This window comes from Lolium perenne, chromosome 1 (assembly GCF_019359855.2).
Source record: "Lolium perenne isolate Kyuss_39 chromosome 1, Kyuss_2.0, whole genome shotgun sequence".
NCBI lineage: Eukaryota > Viridiplantae > Streptophyta > Magnoliopsida > Poales > Poaceae > Lolium > Lolium perenne.
In genome coordinates, this window is record NC_067244.2 from 195,505,204 (window position 1) to 195,526,615 (window position 21,412).

The following is a 21,412-nucleotide window of genomic DNA, read 5'->3' on the forward strand; positions in this document are numbered from 1 at the left end:
AGTGTCCGTAATTGGTACTTTGATGATATTGTTGCAACTTGTTATGCTTAATGCTTGTCACTAGGGCCCGAGTGCCATGATCTCAGATCTGAACATGTTATTATTTCATCATGATATTCATTGTTTATGGTCTTACCTGCAAGTTGTATACACATGTCGCTGTCCGGAACCAATGGCCCCGAAGTGACAGAAATCGGGACAACCGGAGGGGATGGTAGTGATGTGAGGATCACATGTGTTCACGGAGTGTTAATGCTTTGCTCCGGTACTCTATTAAAAGGAGTACCTTAATATCCAGTAGATTCCCTTGAGGCCCGGCTGCCACCGGCTGGTAGGACAAAAGATGTTGTGCAAGTTTCTCATTGCGAGCACGTACGACTATAATTGGAACACATGCCTATTGATTGCTTTGTGCTTGGACACCGTTTTATTATTATCTGCAAATGCCCTGCTTGATTGTTACATGAGTTTCTCTCATCCATGCAACGCCCGTTATCCGTCCCCGTGCCTACATTATTTTAATCCTGCTGTTTACTAAAATCAGTACTGCTGTCTCTGTTACTCTGCTGCTGTTATTTCACTACTGCTACTGCTATAAAACTGTTACTACTGATAAACTCTTGCGAGCAAGTCTGTTTCCAGGTGCAGCTGAATTGACAACTCCGCTGTTAAGGCTTTCAAGTATTCTTTGTCTCCCCTTGTGTCGAATCAATAAATTGGGTTTTACTACCCGCGAAGACTGCTGCGATCCCCTATACTTGTGGGTTATCAGTTAGTTGTATCCAAAATACACAAATTAGAGGCAAAACAATAGCAAAAGTGTTCGGGAAAGTAGATACATTTTGGACGTATCACCCTCTAATGAGTTTGTTTTGAGTTTGGTGTGGAGGAAGGTTTCAAGGGTCAAGAAAGGAGGATGATACAATATGATCAAGAAGAGTTAAAAGTCTAAGCTTGGGGATGCCCCCGTGGTTCATCCCTGCATATTTCAAGAAGACGCAAGCATCTAAGCTTGGGGATGCCCAAGGCATCCCCTTCTTCATCAACAACTTATCAGGTCACCTCTAGTGAAACTATATTTTTTATTCCGTCACATCTCATGTGCTTTACTTGGAGCGTCTGTATGTTTTTATTTTTGTTTTTGTTTGAATAAAATCGGATCCTAGCATTCTTTGTGTGGGAGAGAGACACGCTCCGCTCGTTCATATGAACACTGGTGTTCTTAGCTTTACTTTTAATGTTCATGGCGAAGGTTGAAACTGCTTCGTTCATTGTTATATGGTTGGAAACAGAAAATGCTTCATGTGGTAATTGGTATAATGTCTTGAATAATTTGATACTTGGCAATTGTTGTGCTCAAATAGATCATGTTTAAGCTCTTGCATCATGTACTTTGTACCTATTAATGAAGAACTACCATAGAGCTTGTTGAAATTTGGTTTGCATGATTGGTCTCTCTAAAGTCTAGATATTTTCTGGTGAAGTGTTTGAACAACAAGGAGACAGTGTAGAGTCTTATAATGCTTGCAATATGTTCTTATGTAAGTTTTGCTATACCGGTTCATACTTGTGTTTGCTTCAAACAACCTTGCTAGCCAAAGCCTTGTACTGAGAGGGAATACTTCTCGTGCATCCAAATCCTTGAGCCAAAAACTATGCCATTTGTGTCCACCATACCTACCTACTACATGGTATTTCTCTGCCATTCCAAAGTAAATTACTTGAGTGCTACCTTTAAAATTTCATTCCTTGTCTTTGCAATATATAGCTCATGGAAAAATAGCCTTAAAAACTATTGTGGTATTGAATATGTTACTTATGTATCTTATTTCTTATAAGTTGCTTGTTGAGCGGTAACCATGTTTCTGGGGACGTCATCAACTATTTTACCTTTGTTGAATATCATGTGAGTTGCTATGCATGTTTGTCTTGTCTGAAGTAAGGGTGATTTATCATGATCAAATGGTTTGAGTGTGCATATTGTTAGAGAAGAACATTGGGCCGCTAACTAAAGCCATGAATCATGGTGGAAGTTTTAGTTTGGACATTAATCCTCAATTTCTTATGAGTATATTATCTGTTGTTGAATGCTTATGCATTAAAGAGGAGTCCATTATCTGTTTTCTATGTTGTCCCGGTATGGATGTCCTAAGTTGAGATTTATCAAAAACGAGAAATCAAATACGATCTATCTCCTTGGACCTTTGTACAGGCGACATAGAGGTACCCCTTTGTGACACTTGGTTGAAACATATGTTATGCAATGATAATCCATGAAAATCCAAGCTAACTAGGACAAGGTGCGAGCACTATTGGTATTCTATGCATGAGGCTTGCAACTTATAGGATGTCTTATGCATAACACATATGAATTATTACTACCGTTGACAAAATTGTTTCTATGTTTTCAAAATAAAAGTTAGCACAAAAATAGTAATCCATGCGTCCCTCTGCGAAGGGCCATTCTTTTTTACTTTATGTTGAGTCAGTTTACCTATTTCTTCTATCTTAGAAGCAAACACTTGTGTCAACTGTGTGCATTAATTCCTACATACTTGCTTATTTGCATTCATCATATTACTTTGAGTTGACAATTATCCATGAGATATATCCATGAGATAAACATGTTGAAGTTGAAAGCAACTGCAGAAACTTATATCTTCCTTTTGTGTTGCTTCAAAACTTTCTACTAAGAATCTATTGCTTTATGAGTTAACTCTTATGCAAGACTTATTGATGCTTGTCTTGAAAGTACTATTCATGAAAAGTCTTTGCTATATGATTCAGTTGTTTAAGTCATTGTCTTTACCATTTCTTTGAATCACTTCATTCATCTCATATGCTTTACAATAGTATGATCAAGATTATGATAGTAGCATGTCACTTAAGAAATTATCCTTGTTATCGTTTACCTACTCGAGGGCGAGTAGGAACTAAGCTTGGGGATGCTTGATACGTCTCCAACGTATCTATAATTTCTTATGTTCCATGCTAGTTTTATGACAATACCTATATGTTTTATTCATACTTTATATCGTTTTGATGCATTTTCCGGCACTAACCTATTAACAAGATGCCGAAGCGCTAGTTCCTGTTTTCTGCTGTTTTTGGTTTCAGAAATCCTACACAGAAAATATTCTCGGAATTGGACGAAACAAAAGCCCACGATCTTATATTTCACGGAAGGTTCCAGAGCACCGAAGAGGGGCCAGAGGGGAGCCAAGGGGGCCCCACCCCACATGGCGGCGCGGCCAGGGGGGCGCCCCCTATGGTGTGGGTCCCCCAGGACACCTCCGAGGCTGCCCTTCCTCCTATAAAGCCTCTCCGTCGCGAAAACCCTAAAAAGATAAGCCACGATACGAGAAAAGTTACGCAGCCGCCGCCATCGCGAAGCCAAGATTCGGGGGACATAAGTCTCTGTTCCAGCACGCCGCCGGGACGGGGAATTGCCCCCGGAAGGCATCTCCATCGACACCACCGCCATCTTCATCGCCATTGCTGTCTCCTATGATGAGGAGGGAGTAGTTCTCCCCCGAGGCTAAGGGCTGTACCGGTAGCTATGTGGTTCATCTCTCTCTCCCATGTGATCTTTATGTGATCATGAGCTTTGTATCACTATTAATCTATGTGCTATTCTAGTGATGTTATTAAAGTAGTCTATTCCTCCTTCATGATGTAATGTGGATAGTGTGTGCATCATGTAGTACTTGGCGTAGGTTATGATTGTGATCTCTTGTAGATTGTGAAGTTAACTATTACTATGCACTCTAGAGTTACTTTAATATGAACTCCGGAATTACTCTCCATGGTGTGACAGTGACAGTGTTTGCATCGTGTGTGATTCCTTTATGACGTTGTGGAGCTTGTTTACTCCGGCTTGAGGGTGCTCTCGTAGCCCTACACAATGAATGGTGTTTGTTATTCAACAATAGAGTCTTTGAAAGTAGCATAAGAGAAGAGAACTTATTTATTTATGTGATCATTGTTGAGAGTGTCCACTAGTGAAAGTATGATCCCTATATATGCCTTGTTTCTAAGCATTGAAACACCGTTTCCAACAAGTTCTGTTACATGTTTGCTTGCTGCCATCTTTATTTCAGATTGCTATTACCACTCATATTCATCCATATCATTTGCATCTTACTATCTCTTCGCCGAACTAGCGCATCTATACATCTGAAAAGTGTATTAGGTGTGTTGGGGACACAAGAGACTTCTTGTATCGTAACTGCAGGGTTGCTTGAGAGGGATATCTTTGACCTCTACCTCGCTGAGTTCGATAAACCTTGGGTGATTCACTTAAGGGAAACTTGCTGCTGCTCTACAAACCTCTGCTCTTGGAGGCCCAACACTGTCTACAGGAATAGAAGCGTACGTAGACATCAGGGTGCGCGGGACGATGGTTAGGATTTCGCCTGAGTTGCCCCTGGGAGCGACGTGAGTATTTCTTCGAATGTTATCATTCTTGTTTGCAGTTGGTTTCTTCAAATAATCCAATTTTATTTCACGACTATCATGAGTTGTATGTACCTCTTCCACATCATCATCATCATTGCATTCATCACCAAATATATCTCCAGGACAACTTGCACTAGCCCATGTTACATGTATCTTCTCAAACAACACGTGCAAATCAGCCAAATGCTTCGGTCCATGCTTCTTGTACCTCACATGGTTGCATTTTATACATTTACCATGAATGTTGCATCTCTGAACTTTGATATATGTAAGTTAGCTAATGAAAAGATATAAATATGGTGCTTTTCTTAGCTGAATATGTTCATCCCGCTATTCTTTAGAAGCATCAACAGTTTGCTTTGCATCATCCCATTCAATTTTAGTAGCAGCAGTTTTCAACTCCATGAACCATGTGTACTCTTTCTTCATATTGTCTTATTTTATTCTTCAGTTGAAGCCTCTTTAACTTCTTTTCAGTTTTTGCTTCAAACTTCTCCACAAGGTTTTTCCAACCAGTCTTTCACCATCGATGTCTGCTCCATCCAGCGTGCGTGCTACTGATCCTACGTCTCTGGGATGGGCTCCTGCGTCCCTATCCTGACGCCACCTTCGCATATGAAGCCGCCGCCGTAGGTCATGGCCGCAATATCGCCCTCCCTGCGTCCCGCCCAATAGGTCTACGAATCACTGGATGTCAGACGAATGAAATACTCCAGACCGAGTGTTTGAGAGCGAGCGTACTGTGTCGTCCATCATCGGGGCGGATGGTGGCATTTCGTCATATAGGTTGTGGGGCACCGACATGTTCTCCTCTGGTACCGCTCGCGTCTTGTGTATCATGGCTGGGCACGAGTCACCGCTTCTTGGCGTCTGGTTGAGGTCAGGAACTGGACCGGCGCGGCCCCGGAGGCGAATCGGGATGCCGCGTGGACCTGCGCATAGGCGGAAGGCGTTCCGGTACACATATGGGAACTTACCGAGCTCACCGATGAGGCCGGGGGAGTGACGCCGAAGATCCTCTCTTGCTTGATGTAGAGCATGGCCTCCGCGAGGCCAGGAGGCAGGCCAACCTTGGTGTTGGCTTTTGCCTGCATTTCCTAGGCCAATTGGGCGGCTACCCTGACCTGATGTGCGACCGCAGTCGCGTCTTTCTTCTCCTTTAGATTCTTGCGCCTACCCCATCGCTTCTGGCCTCTACACCTTTCTCCTCCTTCGTCAGCACCCTTTGGCGCCTTGGCTTTTGTTTCGCGGCCGCCGGTGGCGGCACGCTTTGAGCCCGCGGGAGATGTGGTCTCCATCGGGACTGGGGTGGCGGTTGGGGCGGTTGGGGCGGTGGCTGCGGTGGTTTGTTCAGATTCCATGGAGGCTGCGGCAGCAAGGAGGACGTCCATCACAAGGCTGGGGTGTTGGTGCCGCCCAAATTTGAGTTTTTTGGGACTGCGAGTGGTTTCTGTCGAGAATGTGAGCGGCGTCTGAGCCACTGGCGTGCGGGCTATACATGAGGAACGCTGGTCCCTTGGCATGACCGAGCAGACGCAAACGCGGCGCACATAGGCCACGTTTGTGTCTTGACAAACAGGCCGGTCACTATGCGTCGAACCGATGCAGACGCAAATTTTAACCACACGGTCCGAAATGGTTGCTCGGGCCGTTGGAGATGCCTTGAAGGCGCTGCTTGCGGAGTTTTTGATTGAGACTATGCTTTAACACCACATAAATTGGCTGGAAAATCCAACCAAACGCACGACGGTGCCGAGCCCGCAGAAATTGTGGCATTGGGTCGTTCAAAATGGTCATGGCCGCTCGCCCGCTCCAGAGCCAAGCCAAAAAAGAACACGAAAAACATTGGCTTTTTAGGGTTAAAAAACATTAGGTTTTTAAGGAATCGCAGGGCTTTATTATTCACTAATGTTCACAACAGCAAAGCCAAAAGAAAAAGAAATAGAAAAAAAATTAGCTTTTCTTTAGAGTTGAAAAACACTAGCTTTACGAATAAAAACACTAATTAGCTTTTCTTTAATGTTCACAAGATCCTCCTCATTCTGCAGGGTGAATGATATTTTGTGTGGAAGTGAGAGAAATACGAGTTTCACGCTCCAAGGTCATGAATATCCGGTAGACGCCTGAAGACCAAACTTAGATTCTGGCAATAACAGTCAAGATACAAAAAAATGGAATATCCCATAATGTTAATGGAGTTTTTTTTTTTTTTTTGACACCGTTGCCTAGGAAGTATTTCTGTTACCGTTACAATATACACACTTGCACTAGACTATGCAATCCTTACTAAATCTCATTTACATACCATTACTTCAGGCTATGGAATGTCTCTCATTCCTACTTGTAATATGCACACTCTGCACTAGATTGCTTCTGTAGCAACAAGAAAAACGCACGCTGCCTAACGTTTCTGGAAGTTCAAGACCTTGATGGAATAGCCAAACACGAAGAAGAAGGCAATGATGTAGGCGAAGTGGCCTAGCACAATGTAGCCAAGGAAATCGTGCTGCATTCCCAGATTATCATGCAGAAATTTCTTCACTAAAACTGGGCTCCCACCGGGGACCGAAATAGAGCCGGTGCTCTCGCCAAACTGCGACGCAACGACGCCATAGATGGTCCAGGACACCGGGTCGGCCCAGTAGTACCACCTCCACCAGATTGGTATTGCCTGCAATAGTAACAACAACCATCGCAATTAAAGATTTTTGGTTGGTCGACACGCAACGCGATTAATATAAGGCTTTGCATACCACTCTGAAGACGAGGAATCCAGAAAACAAATTCCAAAGAGGAACTGCAAAGCCTGCCAGTATGTTTGCGAGCAGCGAGGATGGGGTCATTGCCACCAACATCATGCCAAACAATGTGAAGTAGTTGAAGCTTGAAATAATGAAGAACAGGAAATACAAGAACTTGTCAGCTTTCCACTCATAACCAATCATCGAATAGATGACGATTGTGTATAGACACCCCTGCAGGATGTTGTAGATGATCTCCACGCTTGTCTGCACAAATCCAAATTTGCACAAATGTTGAGAACGGATGGGTTTAAATTTGCTCATATCCAAAATGTTCAGAAAACCTCCACATTAGAACTACACAAGCAAAATTAACTCATTGGATTTTTTTATCTTGTTTTACCAAGTATACTAATGCTAATTCTTTTTTGTTTTTCTAGTTTTGGTACTGGTTACAAATTGCTTCCTAGATTTTTGCTGATTAATCGAGAACCAAGCAACATTGAAATGTATGCTCCTTGTATTTTGATCATACCTTTCATCCACAACATGCTCAATGCATCCAGAGCAATGAAATTTTGATCAAAATGAGCATCAGATTAAGAAGAAATTACCTGAGCTAATGCATAGGATAATGGAGAATACATCCCTGCCGCCTTTTCACGGTAGAAAACTGTTCGCTCAATTGCCACAACAGGTTGAACTGTAAAGCAATTGGCAGCCCCAAGGAAGAAGACAGCAGCATAAGTGGCTCCAAGTAGATTGAACAAATCTTGCTGTGAATCACTGCCCACAAATCAAAAACGTGCAAAAGTGTTAGTTTCTCCATAAGAGCTAATGTATCATCTTTCAATAGCACTAGTCTCAACTCTCAACTGTAGCATCAAAATGGGATCATACATTTTTGTTCCTTTTTGCCAAAACACCGTGCCAAAGACAAGCCCATAGAGCAAAGTCATAAGATAGCGCATGGCGTTGTGGGATGATAAGATTTATATTGCTTCCAGATGTTTGCAACACATTGGTTGTAGAAATTCTGAGAGTACTTCGTAGGAAATGAGAGATCCTTATAGCCCGGCGGAGGAACGCTCAATTCCTTAATAAGTTCTTGGTTTTCCCTGGTCATATTTAACAAACAGGAGTTCAGTGTGGATAGTATGAATGAAAACAACTGTATTTTTGGTGCTCATTTGAACGAAATATGCATTTTTTTAATGTATATGACAACCGCTGGTTAAAATGGCGAAGAATTACGCTGAATGACTGAGGTACTTACCTATAAAGAGCAGAATTAGCATAAATTTCAGCAAAATTTATTTCCAAGCGAGCCTCAGATAGAGGGGAGCTAACTTCCAGCATCCATGTTGCAGGATTATATCCTTCTGTGATCTTTGCAACACCTGGAATTGCCTGCAATGCAATCACAGACTGAACGGTTAGTTTCTTTCACTTCTGCTACACTGCAAGGAGTTAAAGACCTGTTTGGTCTTCAATGGCTTTTCTGAGCCCACTTATCACATTTGTAAGCAGGCGTTTAACTAAAAATTAGTGAAATTCTGGCTACCCCCAAACCAAAACATGCATGTAATGCAACTCACCTCAAAATATTCAACTAGTTTATGAGAGTGGCGACCGAGTTCACCAGCATAAATAACTTGCCCTCCTCTTTTCAAAAGCATAAGCTACAAAAGGAACCAGTTGTGAGTTAGATAAAGATAAAAATAAATAGAAATGGAGAGATACATAGAGAGAAAGAGAGTGTACATCATCAAAAGACTCGAATATATCGATGCTGGGTTGATGGATTGTGCAAACCACAGTACGCCCAGTGTTGACTGTATTTCTCACCGCCCGCATGACAATTGCTGCTGCTCTAGCATCAAGACCAGAAGTTGGTTCATCCATGAATATGATTGAAGGATTTGATACCAGCTCCACGGCAATTGTCAGTCTCTTCCTTTGCTCAGTCGATAACCCGTCAACTCCAGGGAGACCAACCATAGCATTGCGCAACACATCAAGCTCTACAAGGGTCATAACTTCCTCCACAAACATCTGCGTGGGTGGGGATTGATTTCTTTAATCAAAAACAGTTAAAAGTTTGCAGTTTCAAATATATATAGCACTGCATCTTTACTTGAGTTTGAATGATGGTATATACCTTTCTCGTTTTGTCGTCAACATCTGATGAAAGACGAAGCCAGGCAGAGTAGAGAATGGATTCGTATATAGTAACATTTGGTGAGTGGACATCACTCTGTTCACAGTAGCCACTAATGCGGGCAAAAGTTTCTTGCTTTTTAGGGTAACCAGAGAGGGTGATACTTCCTTCAATAGACCCACTAGTTTTCCTTCCTGCCAGGACATCCATTAGAGTGGTCTTTCCAGCTCCACTCACGCCAACTAATGCTGTCAGAACACCTGGCCTGAAAGCACCACTGATATCAGTGAGCAACTGGAGACGACTTTCTGCGAATCCTTGCTCCTTCATTTCCTGAAACAAAAGATGACACATTTTACCTTTGTGTCCACTTCTGCAGATAAGTTGCAAACTTACGTCCTAACACAATATGTATGAGGAAGGTAGGTATGCTTACCGCAGGCATGTCCACGTAATAGTTTATATGGTTGAAAGAAAGTGAAAGAGGCTGGAAAGGCAAGTCAATTTGTGACCGAGTTGGCCTGGTTTTGGCTCTGTTAGTACCTACAGAAACTGAAAGTGCAAATAGTGACTAATTAGTATTATTATGAAGGCGCCAACTGGTCTGATACTTAAAGAAGACTGCTAGGGATGTTATAAAGGCTGCAATAGCCGAACATAGATACTTAAAGAAGACCTCACCCATAGGTATTGAAGATGCCGTGGTTGATGATGCATTGGCTTCTGACATTGGCTCTTTGTTTGTGTCATACTCATTATTTTCGTCTGAAACTAGTGTGTTTGAGCTGCCGCTAGCTGGAAGAGAAAATATTATATGTAATGTAAGTACCTAGCTCTTCAAGCCATCAAAGATTAATCTCAACCAAAAGAAAAATAATTGTACTCACGGCTCAAGTACGTAAGGGCCAAGATAAACAAGATGTTGAACAAAATAGTGAATCCGATAAGAGCTCCTATGGAAAGCCAAAAGCCTGAGTCATCAGTAAACAAGCCTTTCGATTTAAGAATGGCCTTGCCTACTGTTGGTGCATCAATAGAGGTGTCGTTGTTCGGCTGTAGTAAAATTGAAAGACTCACATTAGTTCAGATGTTGTCACCTTTACAACACTAGGATATAATGGTGTCCGAGTTTAGAAAAAATAAAGGGTCCTGACGAAAACTTACAATGGCCCATCTACTGGCAAGGAATTCATTGACAGATATTGCGTTTTGACTGTACATCATAGGAGATGACCAGTAAGCCCAGATCCACCATGGTTTGATGTCACCTGTCCACATAAAATTTAGGGACGGAGAAGGTTACTTTCATCTATACAAATGCGGTTCATATAGTTGATTTATCGTGCCTAGCTAGCTAGATATAAATGATTTTGCCATGAAAGAATGCTTACCTCTAGGGATGAGAAATCCTCCAAATATGAAAATAATAAGGATCACAAACATCCCAAAAGTGTTGGCCACAACCATTGATTTCAAAACAGCACCCATCAATCGGAACATAGCCATTGCCATTTGGTGAGTAGCGAAGAAAGCTAAAAGCTGACGAAAGAACCTATAACGAGCAGACAGATGAATTGGAGTTATCAGTTTGAAATTTTCAAATGCAAACTGCTAAGTGGAAACACGGATTATACAGACATGCTTACCTTCCCGCAGAAGGTGCAAAGCCCATCACATAGTACGTGAGGATGACCCATACCCCAGCCTCCATAAGAGAAACGGGAACTTTTAAGAGTATGTTTGCAAGTCCAAAGGTCCACGGGGGGAAGAACAGGAGATCCCTTTGTTTGTAGAACGTAGGAAGCACCTTTATGGTCAGTTGTAGCTCCGCAAACCCATTAAACAAGATGGTGATTAAACTGAAAGTCAGAGCCCCAAGAAATTTGCCACCATCAGAAATTTGCCCACTAGGCATCTTTGTTCTGAGGAATACAGTCATGGCCATGAGCCCAAGGATGATCAACTGGGAGACCTTAAATATGTAGATGAATGAGTTGCGCTTCATCAACAACATCTCTCTCGACATCACTGCCTTGAGTGACTCCTTGCTGGATATGCCATACTTCTTGGTGGTCAACGCGGCAGGATGGGTTTTGGATTTTTCAAAAGGGATTTGCATCTCCTTGAGTATCTGCAAGCCTACATGAAATGACTTGAAACGTTCAGCAAACTCTGGGACTGACACGTGATGATATTGTTCCTGTTCACGGTACCAGTATTGTTGCTGGTCTTTCTTGGAAGTGACCTCTTGAAGGAAGTCAGCAACTCCTTTCCTCTCAGGGCACCGAAAACCAGAAGATTCAAAGAATTCCAAGATGTTCTCCCGTGGCCCATGGTACACTATGTATCCTTCTGATAGAAGAATAATGTCATCAAACAGGTTGTATGTCTCCGGCGGTGGTTGTAGGAGGGATATCATCACAGTCTCATTCATCACGTGGACTAACTGCTTCACATATTTTACGATCTGAAATGTGCTAGAGCTATCCAAACCAGTAGAAATTTCATCCATAAACAAGGCCCTTGCGGGTCCTGTTAACATTTCCCCTGACATAAGCAAATGTAAAATAAAATAAAAAACAGATAAGCATAACAAAGTTTAAATAATAAAAAAAATTGTCCACAATGAATTGAGCGCTTGTGCTTATCCTATCTAGGTGTGTGTGTGCATACCAGTTGTGACACGCTTCTTTTGCCCACCGGAAATTCCTCTTATCATGTCATCACCGATCATGGTATCAGCACAGATGTCAAGCCCAAGCACCTAAGCGCGAGTTTTTTCATAGATTCAATGAGCACAATTTTGTTAGAGAGTTGTCTATAATGAACAGATAGGTCAGAATCTCACCTTGAGAGTAAGATCTGTTACAATATTAGTGTCCTGTCCCTCCACCGCTGTAGCTTTCATGTAAGCGTCGATCGCAGGATCTGGCTTTATGCCCGCAGCACGCTCCCTCTTAGCGAGCTCTGCAAGCATGTCATATCTGGCACCGACACCTAAGCAGCGCCTGGAGAAATCCAGCGTCTCTCTTACGGTCATCTCTGCATTGTGGAGATCGTACTGGCTAACATACGCGCTGGTCCTCTCGGGGTAGAACTCCGATAATGTGTGTCCACAGTATGTGATGCTGCCAGATACCTGAGTGTGTTGCCAGATCCGCAGGATGGTGATTACTTTTATCTTTTATGCATGCAGCCATAAAGCATAATGGAAAAAAATTGACAATACGAGTTAAAACCTTGAGGCTTTTGTCAAGCTTGCCGGTAAGGGCTCGCATAAGCGTGCTCTTTCCTGAAGAAGGAGGTCCAAGAAGAAGAGTCATCCTGAAAATACAAGTTACACGAACAGGTAGAGCTGATCAGTATATGTGCCTGCTATACTCGGATGAACGGCATACCAATCGTAATAAATAAGAAGTAGCAGTAGCAGGACGAAGAAGAAGAATAAGAAGGTGGTGATGATTAGTTTGTTTTGTTACCTGGAAGGTTTGAGGATGCCATTGACGTTTTGGAGTATGCTGATTGTTTTCTTGTTGGAGGAGGCAAGCCGTCCAATAAGACTCTGCGTTCATCAGGAATTGTGATATTGTGTAAGAAAATCATGATATTCTTCAACTCGTCCACGGTGATGCATATACAGAAGAGAGGTAATGGAGATGGGTACATCATAGTACAAAAGATGTGAATAACGAGTGCTAGAAACAAGCAAGGATGCTAGTAGTACTACTAGTTGGTGATCAGCGTCAGTAGGGAATCGTTTGGTGGAATCAGCTCACGGCACGGATGAAGCAAAGGGGCTTGGCCTCTTTGAGACATTCCGTCGAACACCTCCAAGGCGACACCGTAGATTGGAGTCAGCTGATCAATGTAGCATCTACATTAGCTCTGTTCTTGCATACTGATGGACGGAATGTAACGATTTTCATTCCGGCCGCTGAATATGTAGCTCCCTCTTGTTCTCCATTCCTGTCCCTGGCCGCTGACGCCGCCGCATAGCTCCCTGGCCAAAATAGGAAAGTCCTCCTCCAACGGGTGGCAACGTGACCGCCGGCGGCAAGGAGCTGTCCATGATGTGGTATGAGCTGGCGTGCAGGTATGGCTCGGCGGAGGGAGCTGCAGGCTGCAGCCTGTAGTATGTGGTGAGAGGAGGAAGCCTGGGGTGACGCGGGAGCCTGCTTGCCGTACTCAAACCGTTAAAAAAATTGGTCGCCGAAATACACCTACCGTCCAAACCGAACTCACGTGAAAAGAAATAATTTATATAATCAAATTTCAAGAAACTTTAGTTTAAACTAGCACAGGGGCCCTCGCAAATGCGAGGGCATCACCTGTATTACTTTTTACAAACTCTTTCCGTCCCATTTACCTCCTTCATTGAGAAATTCACAATTTATTAAATATGGATATATTCCTAAATGAAATTGTATATGATTGTATTTCTAAGAAATGTCAAATCATTATTATAATTTTTATGGCAACATTTTATTACTTTATTGTGAAACATCTGAACTTTATTTTTTTTGCGGGTAAAAGCGGATTTTATTACTCAATAGGGATTACAAGCAGGTTGGATTCGAGGACCTGACGAAGACAATCAGGCCCCGAATCATCCCAGATCAAAGTTCTACCATGTAGTCTCGCAAAAGATGCAAGACAATCACTAGCCCTATTTTGTGTTCTATCCACTTTTACAAAGGAAATAGTACTACCAGAAATAACTAAAGCTTTAATCTCAGCTATAAGAAACGAAAACGGCGACCGGTCTAGCATAGGATTGTTGATAGCATCATATAGTCACATCTAATATTGGAATATATATATTTAGTAGATCCTAATAATACACGTAAGGTTGAGAAACAACTCTACGATTTTTAATTTTTTTGCATCAAACACGGACTACCCTTGTCGTATATACCTCCATTGCGTGGACATATGTGTAAAAGATTAAACTTGCACCATTCTAATTAGGACCAATCACGATCATGGGTAGTTTGGGTGAATAGCGTATTAGCTTACATTCTTGTACGGAGTATGTATATCTGTTAGTTAGAACTTAGAAGGGATACTTTATTTCCCAATTCAAGTATACAAATCAATAAAAATTAAAGAAGTTAGATTAGTTGATGCACCATTCCTTAAGCCACCTTATGGAGGAGGGCTTTTTTCAGAAGAAAGTCGGAGGGGCTTCCAGATATGACCGATTCAGTTATGAAGATTATTGATATATTGAATTTAAACTTCAAATTTAGTTTGATGTGCACACAAAATTAAATTGGCACGTACATAGTTTGGCTTCTTTTCCTCGTGCATGTGTGTTGCTTGTATACATATCAATGACTTTATCTGTCCGGTTAAAGTCCTTCGTAGCATACACTCTTCAATCACTTGTGAGCCATTTTTAAATCTTGACTATTTCATTAAAATTTTAAAGTACATGTTACACATTTATTAAAATTACAGGCCTAATAGCTAAAATAAATATAACATATATACGATTTATTATAGGCTATAATACATGTCTTTTCGTGTGATGTCAATGTACTTGTCTGGCCAAATGGAGGAAAAAATTGCATGTTAAACTGAACAAAAATATTGATGCAAGTTGTAGCTGGCTAGATCGAACAAACATGTCGGTGAACTGGGGAAATGCACTTTGGCTCATAGGAGCATATGCTCCCATTATGTGAATCCACATTTTAAAATGTTAAAAAATTCTAAACTAAACTTTTACATGTACATCTAGACATTTTATGTTGGTACACAAGTTTTCAAAAGAAAAAACATTTTTCTGTGGCTCATGTAAAAAAGACAAATTTTGATGCTGTAACACGACTACGTACAGGACATTTTTTGTCTTTTTTGTACACATCACACAAAATGTTGTTTTTCCACGAAAACTTGTGAACGAACATAAGATGTCACGATGTATACCAAAAATTTTATGTCATATTTTTTTTGACATTTTTAAAATTGTTTTTTTTATTATTTTCTATAATGGGTGCATATGCACGCGTGTGTCAAAACGCCACCTCCGGTGAACTGACCAACTAAATGTATACAGTAGGATATTTTATTCTTTTCTCTGCGGTGTCATTTTACATCAAGACATATATGTGCCACAATTAAGAGCAATTTTCCTTTACATCATACGTGAACTGAATAGCATATTTTTCTATGCTTAGCAGCTCCATGTCTCTCACCTACTTTATCTATATAGACTCCTACTTTACTTGATTATACAACTCCAAGTTTCTTAGTCTAGAAATTTTTCTATCAGAAGTAATTAGAGTCCCATAGTGACACAATTTGATGCTAAAAAAATTAACGTGAACGCTACGGGTTCCTTTTTCTTTTTTCGCGGTGATCTAGCACGTGTCCTTCCATATTTGATAGTACATAATATTAAACGTGTGACCTATTATCAGATTCTTCACGGTTATTTGCCTAAATGGACTTGCCTTTTAAGGGAACGGACTTGCCTATTAGTACGGATCTCTTCCCCTCAAAGGTTGCTTTCCGTGTATAAGCAATAACGTGAGACCAAAATAAAAAGGAAAAAGTTACGGAGCCCCCAGGAAAATATCATACGTGATCTCTCACTTTCCATGTACAAAAATGTTAAGTGAGTCCAAATTAAAAAAAGAAATACGGCAGCCCATCAAAACTTATACTAACGTGTGAAACTGGAAACTGCACCCACGTTCAGCTAGCTAACTTGATTTTTTTTGTAAGAACCAAAATAGGATACTTTAAATTTGTAGCTAGGTTGACACGTTATTGTGCAAAAAAGAATAACACTTAGTATGAGGAGACTATCAACGTCACGATCAGATTTGCCTTCTGCGCCCGATCTATTCTATCATGTGGAAAAAAAACGTTGATATGTAGTTTCATAATTGATCATGTCAACTGGCCTGCTTTTCAGTTACGTAACAATTAATATTTATTTAAATCATAGTCACAAATTTTAGATATAACTGTTAAAATAATTTAAGTGATGTTGATTAACGTAGTGTCTCTATTTTAATTTCGTATTTTGCTTTTAGTATATAATAGATGGTAATCAAAGTTGAGCATGAACTTTGTTGGATTTCAAACTCGTACTCATGTAGAAAAACAACTTCATTCAACATGAATAGGCAATTAGGCATGCATGATTTTCACGGAAAATACTTTTGTACATACAACATTCTCCATTCCACTACTTGTTGCTCAATGGGGTAAGTTAATTTTCCCTTGAAGAAAACATGGAAACGTGAAATTAATCTAACCCACATATACATAGTACTGAACTAAAAATATGCTCTCTAAGTTCATAAAAGAATGCCTTGGATTTATCTAAATTTAGATGTATATAGATAAATTTAAGATATCTTTTTATAGATAGGGGTACTAGGGTAGTACTATCTTATCAAAAGGTAGAACTCTTGAGTGTGGCGTTTTATAGCTCGAGCTAGATGTAGAATTTTTTTTTAAAAAAATCAAAATTGGCGTTTCATCATTTCAAAAAAATATGAACAAAAAATCTTTAGATAGATAATGTTGTACTTTACCACTGTGAAAAAGAAACAATACGAAAGACTGAAAATTTTGGGTTGTGCAAAATTCACAAATCCATGGATCTGAATAAGTGAACAGTACAGATTTTGAAACCTCCAAAATTTGTCAGAATTTATCATTTTTTGTAGCCTCGAATATAATGTATTTCATCCTAAGATTTTGCACAGTAGTAGAGTACATCATTGCCTACACCAAGAATTTTTTTTTTCAGAATTTTTTTAAACTTCAAATGTTGAATTCGAATTTTGCAAAAAAAAAAAGAGAGCCATGTAACTCGGGCTACATTTGGACTTTCCGTAGAACTCTTATTATACTTGTGCTACAGTTTACACTCGTAAATTTGTCACATGTTGTAGGTATCTCTTAGAATATTGAGATCATATGGTGGCACCCAATTGAGTAGCCCAAGGGCTAGGAGTCCACGTTAGTCGTTTTTATGTCTTTTCATGTTTTTGATATTTGTACTTCATAAATTATGAAAATCGAATTTTTGTTGACCATTTTCTGTTGTATAGACTTTCTTGCGCATAGTACTGAACTAAAAAGATGGGAATATGAAATAAAAAAGATTATATAAACATGTAAATAAGAAGACGGGAAAATAAAAGGATGAAGCAGAGCATCAGAGCATGCATGGTTACAAGTGAAGGAGACGGCGCCTACCTGGAGGAAGTTGGTGGTGACGTTCCAGAGCGTGGGCAACGCCCTGCTGCCCACGACGGCGTCCACCTCGATGGACAGATCCTTGTACCGCACCTCAATGGCCGGGAGCTCGATGCCCACCCTGTCCACCCTGTCCCTCAAGCTCCTCAAGAGCCGCTCGCTGTCGTCCTGGAACACGCGCTCCAGCAGCAACCGCCCGCCGTCCCCACTGGCCAGGTGCTCGATCTCCACCAGGCCGGCCATGTCCTGCAGCTGGTGGTCGCCGCCGAGGAGGATGGCCCGGCGCATGCGGTCGTACGTGGGGAGCTTCTCGAGCGCCGCCCAGCGCAGGTTCTCCTCGTCGTCGTCGTGGCGCCGGGAGGAGGACGCGGAGCCGCGCCGGAACGGGTCGTCGTCCATGCCCGGCTGCCTGAAGGAGTGAGAGATGGAGCTGCCCCAGCTGCGGCTGCTGCGGCGGCTGCCTGAGAGACCTGCCGTGCCGAGCCCCGGCGCACCGGATGATGGCTCCATGGCTGGCTACAGTCTAGAGAGCTATGCTTCCTCTCTGCCTTGCTAGCTAGTACCTTGTTGTACTTCTAGCAAGGCCAGGACTTTATATTCAAGTGGTACAGAAGCACTCTAGAGGAGAAGCTAGCAGGTGCGGAGATGGAGATTGATCTTCGATATGCATGTATCCCTTTCCTGTGCAATCCAATCAAATTAGAGTAGGGGTGTAAACGGAGTGGATAATTTCCGACCGATCGATCGGAGGTACGGAGGGCGAAATGGAATTCGGTCGGATGATTGACGGATACCACTAGTAGTTATTGGATACTGAAAAGAATATGGTATTGCTTACATCCATCCCTATCTAAAAATATACCGTATTTTACGGTTATATCATACCAATATTCGGTAACTAATACATCAAATCTTTGACTTACTAATATATAAAATTTCAGCCAATCCCACAATGGTGACCTCTTTATACATACCCTAACATTGTCGCCCTACACTCCTTCAGTTGCCCCTACACCATACCCATGGTTGCCAGCTCCTTGTAACACCCATAGCTTCTAGGCGCTAGTAGCATCTACTCCTGATTTGTAGAAGAATTTTTACAAGGTAATTTTAGTCCACCAGTCGATCTTATTTTTATTTTCAAAGATAGATTCGACAAAATGTTTATCCACAACTGAACCGTATTCGCCCTATATTCGGATCGTAACCGATAGGCTCTGATTCCGTATCCACACACCATCCACTCTGATTTTGAATCCGAAATAAATATGGATACGAATATGGTTTCGCTACTATTTGATTGTATCCTCTCCGTTTTCACCCCTATATTAGAGCCATCTGGTTCTGGTGTTAGAGCATCTTTAGCAGACACAGATACCTCATTCGGAGTTTCTGCCTAAAAACGGGCCCAAACAGATGTTGTATTTCAACCCACATCATGAAATGCGATGCACGAAATCCCTATATAACTAGGGTTGAGGGTTTGGATGTGGCACCTGCATCCTTTTTCTCCTCTCCCTCCTCCCACTTCCAGCCCTGGCAAAACCGAATCGCCACCGCCGGTCGCCTCCTCTCCTCCCCCCTCTACCTTCTCCCCCGATGGAGGGACCGAATTCTGTGCGTGGCGACCGCACTAATCCATCGCGCGGCCACGGCTACGGGCCGGCGACGCGAGCGCTAGAGACACCCACCGAGCGTACCGCGAGCATCTCCGAGCAAGCGCGTCGGCGCGGCGCGCTCTCCCATTGCAGCCCGTGTTCCCCCTCGTGGGTTGGCCTCCTCTCGGGCGTGCATGACGGCGAGGCCGTCAACGGCATCAGAGCAGGTTTGGGTGCCGACGCCGCTCGGGAGGCCTCTGCTCCCGCCGATCGAGCTCGACTCAAGCCCGAATGAGGACTAAGATGATACCACGCAGGGGGCGCGCCAGCTCGCGGTGGCACGACACAACTCCCTCTTGACGATCGTCACCGACCTGTGGGAGAAGGCAAAGCGCGTCGAACGACATCTGGGAGAAAGCAAACCAGACTTCTGCGACGCTGCCAAGGTGGAGGAACACGACATCCAGCGGGCGAAGCACACGTCTATCTACTCGGAGATGGCGCGTTGTGGCTACCCCATTATCGACTACTCCAACGATGAGTTGGATGTCTCCAACGACGACACTGATGCCGACAACACCACCAACGAGGACGCGTGAAGCTCCGCGTCCGCCGTTTCAGAAGACACCCTAAGTCCCGGTGATGTAGTGATGTTGGTTTAATTGTAGTTTTTAGGAACGTTTTGTTCCTATTTTGCATATATGTTACTAAATTCTCACGGATGTTCTAGTTTCAAATTCTGGCACCAAAATTACAAGAAATCGAGTTTAGGGTTCGGGATGGAATATCTTGAGTTTCTTACTAAAAACATGCGATGCAGTGAACTCCATCCGTTGGCTACCTAGCTGCCTCCCTCATACTTAGAGTGGAGGGAATATATAGGACAAGGGCCATGCATGCCAACATATATGCATGTTCTGGTAAGTATCTGAAACCGAATGAAGGGAAGGCCATATCATTGAGGTTGAGGTTGTCAACGGCAAGCTTTATTCCGACTAGTCAAAAGCCCGCAGCCTCGCATTTTTTTTCACACATTATTATATAGCAGCATTTGTTAGTCAAACCTAGCTTGCCGCGAGGTGCAAGTAATGCAATGGAACGCTGACCAAACACCCACAAGCTGCCCTTGACAAAACACAAAACATTTGCTTGTTTAAACTCTATAGAGACTATTACCATTTCAGGTAGTAGAAAAATTGGCTGATTAAATATAACGAGATAAAATCGGTCGACCCGTCCTGGATCGCTCCCGCGCAACCTAGGGTGCAACCCCAACTCCCCCATCCCCCCAACCCCACCCCATCTTCCCTCCCTCCCTGGCTGCCACCGGTGTGCGCCGCCGGGATAAGCCCGCGCAATGACGGCGGTGGCAGGCCTTCCTTTCCCAAGCGGTAGGAGACTCGACGAGACGGTTTTCTTCTTGGCACAGGTGCGGATCGTAGGAGTCTGCGTGGCCTAGCGTGGCGGTGGCCGGCGAGCTGCGTCAAGGGCGGCTTCTCGCGGGTGGAGGCGGCAGAGGGTGGTGGCGCTTGTCGCTGCTGCGGCCCGTGGAGGCAGCGGTCCAAGCTCGCCCATGCAGCAGCGTCCCTTCTCCCGGAGCCGGAATGGACTGGGACGGACCAGGCAGAGCTAGTCATGGATGGGGGCCCTTGCCCTTGACCCATATCTAGGCCCATTTAGGCCTGATTCGGGCTAGGTGGGCATGTGTCCACATGGTTTCAGTGGCTCCTGCGGGGAGCCCATCCCTCGGCCATGGTGCGACTAAGGTGCTGGATTCGGAACATGGGCCTAGATTCGGTGATCGCTTGGTAGCTCTGGTCGGGAGCTGCGGATTTGACTTGCGTGTCGTTCTGCACTATCCATGGACCATTTGGATGGTCTGACCTCTCATGACAGATCGGAAGGAGTTTATGTGGTGGTGGCTGCCCTGTTAATCGTGCGAGATCTTGGATGTTGGGGCGGCGGCTGCGCAAAGTGGACTGCGTGGGTGTTTCTTCGGTGAATGATGTGGTGGTCGTGATAGCCTTGATCTTCGGTCATGGGGATGGCGATGAGCAGGTTGTGAGGAGATCCTGGTGTTGATGGTGCTTCTGCAAAGGCAACTCCCAGATCGTGTTACGGAGGCCTAGCTCAGGGATAGTGAGCATTCCGTAATATTAGGCATGGTTCGGGAGTTTTTTCGGGAGAAAGCTCAGCGCTCTGGCACCATCGGCGGCGAGGCTTGTGGGCCT

General features: G+C 43.1%; 1 pseudogene; it reads right to left on the reverse strand.

Annotated features, from left to right (window-relative positions):
• Positions 1-6,679: 6,679 nt before the first annotated feature.
• On the reverse strand, positions 6,680-18,252 carry LOC127317531 (ABC transporter G family member 48-like; annotated as a pseudogene).
• Between the last annotated feature and the right edge of the window lie 3,160 nt (positions 18,253-21,412).